Source organism: Ornithorhynchus anatinus, chromosome 14, assembly GCF_004115215.2.
Source record: "Ornithorhynchus anatinus isolate Pmale09 chromosome 14, mOrnAna1.pri.v4, whole genome shotgun sequence".
Classification (NCBI taxonomy): Eukaryota; Metazoa; Chordata; class Mammalia; order Monotremata; family Ornithorhynchidae; genus Ornithorhynchus; species Ornithorhynchus anatinus.
Genome location: NC_041741.1, coordinates 31,662,128 through 31,671,039, shown reverse-complemented (window position 1 = coordinate 31,671,039; position 8,912 = coordinate 31,662,128). Strand labels below are relative to the sequence as shown.

The 8,912-nt window shown below is 41.5% G+C and overlaps 1 long non-coding RNA gene across 2 annotated transcripts in view; it reads left to right on the top strand.

Annotated features, from left to right (window-relative positions):
- Positions 1-5,050: 5,050 nt before the first annotated feature.
- LOC103170785 overlaps positions 5,051-8,912 on the top strand; it is an 84,273-nt gene continuing 80,411 nt past the window's right edge. For both annotated transcript variants that reach the window (XR_486399.3, XR_003764525.2), the window contains exon 1: positions 5,051-5,310. This is a non-coding gene — a long non-coding RNA (uncharacterized LOC103170785). The remainder of the gene's footprint in view (positions 5,311-8,912) is intronic.

Sequence of the window (8,912 nt, the reverse complement as noted above, 5' to 3'; positions counted from 1 at the left end):
GATCTTGAAATGGAGTAAACAGAATGATTGAATCTCCCATCAAGAACATCAGATGAGCCTTGTCCTTAGACGAACCTTGTTCTTAGACTTCAAGTTCGAGGACCTGCACAAAATGAAGCGGTGCGAACTAGTGGAATGAGGATGGGTCGGGAGTCAGAAGACCCGGGTTCTAATCCCGGCTCAGCCGCTAGTTTGCCGTGCGCGCCCTTGGGCAAATCACCAGTTCTCTGCGGCTCATTTTCCCATCTGTAAAATGGGGATTCAATACCTATCGTACCTTGTCCAACCAATCTATGAATCAATGGCATTTATTGAGTGCTCACTATGAGCAGAGCAGTGTAACTGTTTGGGTGAGTAAAGTACAACAGAGTTAGAAGGCATGTTCCCTGCTCACAGTGAGCTTACAGCCTCCAAGGGGAGACTGACATAAATAGAAATAAATGATTTATAATGTATAATTGAAAGATATATATATCTATATATATAAATTTTAAAACGCTTAAAGACATACCCCGGTGCTTAGAATAGAGTTGGCACATAGAAAGTGCTTGATAAATGCCTCAATTATTATATAATTATTATTGCCAAGGAACTGATTATGATAACAGTGGTTTGCACAGATTACAGTGTTGAAATCTGTGCTTAGCAACTATTTTAATTCGGCGATATTCAAACTGGTTTTATAAAGGAAAAGGAAAGATGGCAAAGAGGATAATGAAAGCTACAATATGAACTTGCAATGGATACTTCAGAGAGCATCACTCAAGATGTAATTTATTTAGACTAACAACTATGCTTTCTGTAGTGGGAGATGAACCATATGCAACTGATTTTACAGGTTCTTCTTCAGAATGGGGGAGAGATGTGTCCATGGAGTCACTATGGGTTGGAAACGACTCGACTGGTTAAGACAAGATATGTTATTCATTCATCATTCATTAGTATTTATTGAACACTTACTAAGTGCAGAACACTGTACGCGCTTGGAATGTACAGTTCGGCAACAGATAGAGACAATCCCTGCCCCTTGACGGGCTTACAGTCTTATTGGGGGAGACAGATGGACAAAAACAAGACAACTTAATCACGATAAATAGAATTCATTCATTCATTCAGTAGTATTTTTTGAGTGCTTACTATGTGCAGAGCACTGGACTAAGTGCTTGGAATGGACAAATCGGTAACAGATAGAGACAGTCCCCGCCCACTGACGGGCTTACAGTCTAATCAGGGGAGACAGACAGGAACAATGGCAATAAATAGAATCAAGGGGAAGAACATCTCATTAAAAAATAGCAAATGAGTAGAATCAAGGGGATGTACACCTCATTAACAAAATAAATTGGCTTAAGCTTTGTTAGTGCCTCATCTGAGTATCCATCTCAAGGCTTAATACAGGACTTGACACACAGGCAAGCAATCAGTCGTATTTACTGAGTGCTTACTGTGTGCAGAGGATAGTACTATTGACTTGGAAGAGTACAGTGCAACGGTCAATCACTCAATTGCATTTATTGCGTTCTACTGTGTTCGCAGCATGGTCCTAAGCGCTTGGGAGAATACAGTATTACAGAGTTGGTAGATATGTTCCCTGCCCACAGTGAGCTTATAACCTGGAGAGGGAGGCAGACATTTATATAAATGAATAAATTACGGATATGCACATAGTGCTGTGGGGCTGAGGGAGGGGTGAATAAAAGGTGCAAATCCAAATACAGTAGAGTTGGTAGACGTGATCCCTGAACTGAGAAACCTTAAATCTAATTGGGAACCATTTAAAAAAATAACACTTAACATTAACGTTGGATAACATCTAATGTGTCTTCCTCCTGTGTTACATTGTGTTCGCCCAAGCACTTAGTACAGTGCTCTGAACACAGTAAGCATTTAATAAATAGGATAGGTGGATTAAAAAGTAACCCAAGTTATTGTTATTTTTCACACAGTTTTAGAGTACTGAGATATGTGTGTCACTAAGGGGGTTCTGTGGAAACAGCCATGCTGCTAGTGGAAAAGAGCCTGGGTCTGGATGTCGGAGGACCTGAGTTCTAATCCCAGCTCTGTCAGTTGTCTGCTGTATGACTTTGGGGAAGTCACTTAACTTCTCTATACCTCACTTCCCTCACCTGTAAAATGGGGCTTAAGGTCGTAAGTCCTATGTGGGACATGGACTGTGTCCAACTTGCTTATTTTGTATCTACCACAGTGCCTGGCACGTAGTAAGCACTTTACAAATACCATAAAAAAATTGAGTCTAAATAGCAGGTGAATGACATTCTTCATTATGACACCAATATGTTAAAATATCCTTTCGAACTTTTTTCTTCTCCATCATAGCGGTTTAAAAAAACTCCGCTTGAAAGTGGCAGTGACCAATGTCAAAAATGATTTCTCAGTGAGTCATTCAGCACTGTAAAAAATGAGTTTAGTCTAAGTGGAAAATATTTGTTTTCCATTGCAACAAGGATTTAGCAGATTAGCAAGAGAATTGAAGGGAAGCATCTAACAGCTGAGTTATATTGAAGCCAAAAGTACAGTGCTGTGGTACTTCTGATTACCTCAATTAAGGCACATTCAAAAACCTTCCCAAACACAACTTTTGGAAATGAATTTGGAGGAAGATGAGACTTTGTTAGAGTCCCCGTGGCTCTGGTAGAGTAGGAAGTGTAAGGAGAAAGCAAGCTGAAGTGATTTATGAAAGAAACAAGCCATAACTACTTTACATTTCAGTCTCAAGGATTTCGGGACCCAATCGCTTGTGGGTAAATCATTCGGGCAAATGTGTTTCCTTGCCTTGAAATTACAAAAAAATTGGTTCATAAAATATAACAATAATAATGATGGTATTAAGTGCTTACTATGTGACAGACACTGTACTAAGCCCTGGGATGGATACGAGCAAATCTGGTTGGACATAGTTCCTTGTCCTATATGGAGCTCACAGTCTCCATCCACATTTTACAAGAGAGCTAACTGAGGCACAGGAAGTGAAGTGACATGCCCAAGGGCACAGAGCAGACAAGTGGTAGGGCTGGGATTAGAACCCATGACCTTTTGACTCCCAGACCCATGCTGTATCCACTACGCCATGCCCTTGTTTGTCTTTCAAGCCTGTAGTTCTGCCAAACATGGTGAAATATTGTTTACTTATTTATGGTATTTATTAAGTGCTTACTAAGTGCCAGGCACTGTATTAAACACTGCATAGATACAAACTGATCAGGTTGGACAAAGTCCCTGTCCCACATGGGGCTCACGGTCTTCATCTCTGTTTCACAGATGAGGTAACTGAGGCCCAAAGAAGTGAAGTGACTTGCCCAAGGCCACACAGCAGACAAGTGGCAGAGCTGGAATTAGAACCCAGGTCCTTCTGACTCCTAGGCCTGAGCTCTATCCCCTAGACCATACTACTTCTCCTGGCATTGTGGCCCCTGTACATGTTATAAATATTCATACCTATTAATACTTTAATGACTTTGTTTAAATATTTCTTGAAGAAAATTTTTCTAATTTATAGTTCATCTGCAGAGAAGATCGTTGACCTAAATGCCACTGCTAATGTATCCCAAATTTATGATTCTTCTGAAGTGATAGGCTGGACAAAAGCGCGTATTGGCCCATACACAAAAAAGACTTCCATGTGAGCCCCAGGTGGGACATGGACCGTGTCCAGCTTGATTATCTCGTATCTACCTCAGCATTTAGTACGATTCCTGGAGCGTAGTAAGCGCTTAACAAATACCCCCCAAAATAAAATAAAATGAAATAAATAAAATACCCCCTTCTGCGAATGCCTGCTGAGAATCTATTTTCCAACCCTTTTCCCCAGGATCAATAAAGAAACAATACCACAGCTGAGATCCTCTGAGATTCATCCTAATTTAGGCTCAGGTTAGAGTCTTCGAGCTGAGTTGCGCTCACTTTGTGAGCGAATAGTCAGCTTAATTAATTAATTTGACAAGTTTGATGGGTCCTAGCTTCAGGTCTATGCAGCTATCCAAGAGGATTTCAGTAGTTGGAGAACCAAACAGTAGTTGGAGAAGCAGCGAGGACGTAGTGGGAAGAGCATGGGCCTGGGCGGCAGAAAGACATGGATTCTAAACCTGACTCCACCCCTTGTCTGCTGTGTGACCTTGGGCAAGTCACTTAACTTCTCTGTGCCTCAGTTACCTCCTCTGTAAAATGAGGTAAGACTGTGAACCCCATGGGGGACACGGACTACGTGTAACCTGGTATCTTGAATCTGCTCCAGCCCTTAGTATTTATTCACTCAATCGCATTCGAGTGTTTACTGCGTGCAGAGCACTGTACGGAGCACTTGGGAGAGTACCGTACAATAATAAACTGACGCACTCCCTGCCCACAGTGAGCTTACAGCCTAGTCCAGTGCCGGGCACTTAGTAAGCGCTTAACAGATGCCCTAACAAAAATGGCTGGCCTTGGAATGTGCCTTTCATAAGGAAGAAGCGTAAAATAGTTGAGAGGCAGGCATAAAAAGGGTTGGTATTTAGAGGAGAGGAAATAAAGCAATTATGCTTAATGTCTTAATTTGCCATCCGTCAGTGATCTTTTTCTGCTGAGGATCTCAAAGAATTCCGTATATGTAATCTCATCCAATTATCATTATAAAGGAGGGGAAGACTTGAGGAAACAGGTTCAGAGAGGTTAAATGACTCTTCCATTGCCTCTTATCCAATTAGAGTTGGGTCTAGTCAGAACTCTTGTCTCTTCTGTTGAGCTCCTGCTGGACCTTTCACCGTATGACTTTTTGTTATTATTTTTATGGTGGAGGAATCTGGCCCTTCAGATCCTATAGGATGACTCTAAGGTCTAGCAGCTGGGCTGCCTTAAGCCACCTCATCCATCTCGCCCCCCAATTTGAGGTTTGGGGAGCGTGTGAATGGAACTACAAATAATGCCATCAAACTGTGACTAGCAGGTGTGGGAGTGGGCAGCTGTGGCCAGTTGGTCGATCTTCCTGGTGGCCCACATGTTTCTTGAATATAATCACTGTTTTATAATCCTTTAGGGGGAAGCTGCAGCCTACCTGCAGTGCTGGGGTTTGTCAGTGAGGACAGGAAGTGTTTATGAGGGTGTTTGAAATGGTGGTACAGTTTTCTTCTTATTCCTAGAGTATTTAGGAATGAGTTGCTTTTAACTAACTCTCTGCAAGGAGATGGACTGAGTAGAGCTTTAGGTATTAGCCATGAGGTGTGTGTCTGAGTCTTATTCTGAACACTTTCTGGCTTGATCCATTGACTGTAGTAAGTTATTTCTCTTTCCCAAGTTGCTACTGGGACAAAAAGGAAGGTGAGTGTATACTTATTTAGCTGTAGATATTGTTGGTGTGCAACCTACATAAATTCTGTCTTTTTTATTGACTTTTTTGAGCAGCTCTGAACTGACACCATATTGTACCTTAGAAGGTAAGGCCCATGGGGTAGGGACCTTATGATCTTGTATGAATCAATCACTCAGCGAGTACTTATTTTGTGTAGAGCAGTATATTAAGTGTTGGGAGAGTATAATGGATACACTTTCTGCTAATGGTGAACTTGATGCGTCTAAAATACAGCTGAATAACAAGTGTTCAATGAGTGTCATTGTTATTATTAAGACTCATTTCTAGGTGTTTGGGTTTAAGCCCTAAAACTCTTCTGTTTTTGTCTTTTCGCTCAGTTCTAAGGCCTTTCTGTTTCTCAGACCTGTAGGTGGATGCAACTCATTCATAGTCAGGAGCTTGTATCACTTTAAGGAAGGCTATTGGGAAGTTTTAACTTCCTTTTTTCTGTTTTAGTTGCTGTTGGGTGGCAACCTTGTGAGTTCTAATTTGGTGGTATGAAGAAAAACAGCTTTGAGTTTAGTTCAGGGAAAAAATTTCTCCTTAGATTCTAATAATCTGTTGCTGCTCAAATGTCTTAACCTATTTCAAAAAAAGGTTGTACCTAAGAAAAGGAACTCTATGATTTACTATTCTCTTGGTTTCACTTGTGTAGATTTGCCAAGGAATTGACAAAACATGGGGATATCAATGAGTGTTATACCTGTACTTTATTATTCACAAGCTTTGTGTATTCACATTCAGCGAATGAGAGGCTTTTAGAGTTGACTATTTTTTGAAGTCTGAAATCTAACTCTAATTTCCTTGACTGATCAGTTCTAAATTCTGGTGGGTGATTTTTTTTTTTTTTTTTAAATTCTCTCATGTGGGATCTCAAACTTGAGTTGCTTGGTGAATCACTGCCGAGTTTGTGAATGCTCCTATTCTTGACTTACCAAAACTAATGGAGTCACAAACACTATAAAATTGACTATCATTCTTTACCAACTGGGGAGGGGGGCGGTGGAAAAGAAGGCTACAACTCTGGCTCAAATATAAACCTTGGCCATACTTTTGAGGATCTGAAACCAGGGAAGAAGATCTATTTAGCTGCAAAGGGAACAATGAGATTAGGGCAGAGTACTTGACAAGGTTGTCACCTATAAGAAATAGAGATGCCCTGTTGGATCATGAGCTTGCTGTGGGCAGGGGATGTGTCTACCAACTCTCTACGTTCAAGTGCTTAGTCCAGTGCTCTGTATACAGCAAGCTTTCTGTAAATATTCATTAGCTAATATGTGTTAAACACAAGTGTAGGTACATGTCTATTTGGACTCTGTCCTACCTATGCCTTGTGATCTATTTTAACCCCATTTTCAGATGAAGAAACTAAGGCTTCAAGAGCTAAGTAATTTTGTCCAGAGTCCCAGAGTATGTCAGTGGCAGAGCTAAGCCAAATCTGGCCCCCTCTCCTGGATCACTCTGCCTCCTTGATACACCTAGCCCCTTTAAACTTTAAAGAAAAATCATACTTTACATTTTGCTCACTCCCAGTTTTAATTTATCAAACTGCTTGGAGCTAAAGAGTGAAGAGAATCAAAGCAGTTTCCTGTATAACCCCTAATGGAAATGATTGCTAACATGTGTACCTAATTAGGGGCACTATCCCTTCCAGGCACACACATCTGTTTAATCTAGAGTGGCAGTCCCAATTAAGCAACCTCTAGTAGCATGTTGGAGCTAATTGCAAGCAGGCTAGAATCCTTCTTTGTCTTTGAATAAGGACCCCATCAGCTCTCCCGGGCTGGATTGCTTAGAACTGGAGCCTTTATTTAGTCTCTGATTATTTACATTTACAGGGTCCTTTGAACAATAAAATAATTCAAATAAATTAATTTACACCTCACACCATCTGTTGAGCAGGTGACTGAAATCATGGCCCATTTCTCCAGTTTATTGGGGAAACTATAAAGTGGTAGTGATTTAAACTAGCTCTAAAAACAGCCGATAGCATTAAATGTGTGAGTAGCAGGGGATTTCAAGGAGAACAATAATGAATTTTAAGGTAATTGTAAGTACACTTTCTTTTTTTGGATTTTAAATGCTATGTGACAAATACTGTGCCAAGTTCTGGGATTGTAACAAGTTAATCAAGTTGGACTCAGTCCCTGTTCCACATGGGGTTTACGGTTTTGGAAAAACTTCTGCCCTAAATACTAATTTATCCAGTGACTAGTAAATTAGTTGCCTAAAGAGTGCTTCTCTCAAAACATTTTGGCAAATGGGACTAAGTAATTCATTATAGAAGTCTATTATGGATGGCTGTGAGTTTATTTGCTGTAACAATAGCCATTGTACACCCAAGGCACTTAACTAAGCATTATACATACTAGTATTCCCACTGAGGAATTCTTCTGCAATCTGCTGGCTGGGGTTTTAGAAACAAAATGCTCATTAATAGGAAAGGGAATTGTGTGGGCAAAACCACATCCCTCTTGGGTGAGCATGTGTGCACAAAACAGCATTTTTAAAGCAAGATGCTATTTTTTCCCCCTCTTTGTTCCAAATAAAGAGTCCATGAATGTCCTGCTTTGGTTTGTGCAGCATTAGGGATGTTGGAAGAGGGATATATGGAGGGGGGGAACCCCATGGAGCTACCGTATTCTAAACTGAACACCTGCATTTCCTGTTTGTCCTATCTCTTTCTGAGATGACATCTGTTCTCTTGAGAAATGACAACAGGTGAAGAATGAATGCCCTGGCTTCCTCAAGTGCCACGCTAGCAGGATGAGACACTGACGGCCTAGTGGAAAGACCACAGGCCTGGGACTCAGGAAACTTGGATTCTAGAACTGCACATGGAAAGGGACTGTCTGATCTTTTTAATGGCATTTAAGTGATTACTTTGTGCCAGGCACTGGGGAAGATACAAGCTAATGAAGTTGGATGCAGTCTCTCCCACGTGGGACACCATCTTAATCTCCATCTTCCAGATGAGGTAACTGAGGCATGGGGAAGTGAGGTGACTTGCCCAAGGTCACGGCAGATGTTTGGCAGAGCTGGGATTAGAATCCAGGTCCTTCTGACTCCCAGGCCGGTGTTAATAATAATAATAATAATAATGTTGGTATTTGTTAAGCGCTTACTATGTGCCGAGCACTGTTCTAAGCGCTGGGGTAGACATAGGGGAATCAGGTTGTCCCACGTGGGGCTCACAGTCTTAATCCCCATTTTTTTACAGATGAGGGAACTGAGGCGCAGAGAAGTGAAGTGACTTGCCCACAGTCACACAGCCAACAAGTGGCAGAGCTGGGATTCGAACTCATGAGCCCTGACTCCAAAGCCCGTGCTCTTTCCACTGAGCCACGGTGTTCTATCCACTAGCCAAGCTGCGTTGTAGTTGCCACGCTTAATACAGTGCTTGGCACAAAGTAAGCACCTAATAGACACTACTTTTGTTAACGGGGTATTTAAGTGCTTACTAGGTGCCAGGCAGTGTACTGACAGCTGGGGTGGAAATAGGCAAAATGAGGTGTCCGGCTTGGGGTTCACCATCTCAATTCCCATTTTCCAGAAGAGGTAACTGAGGCCC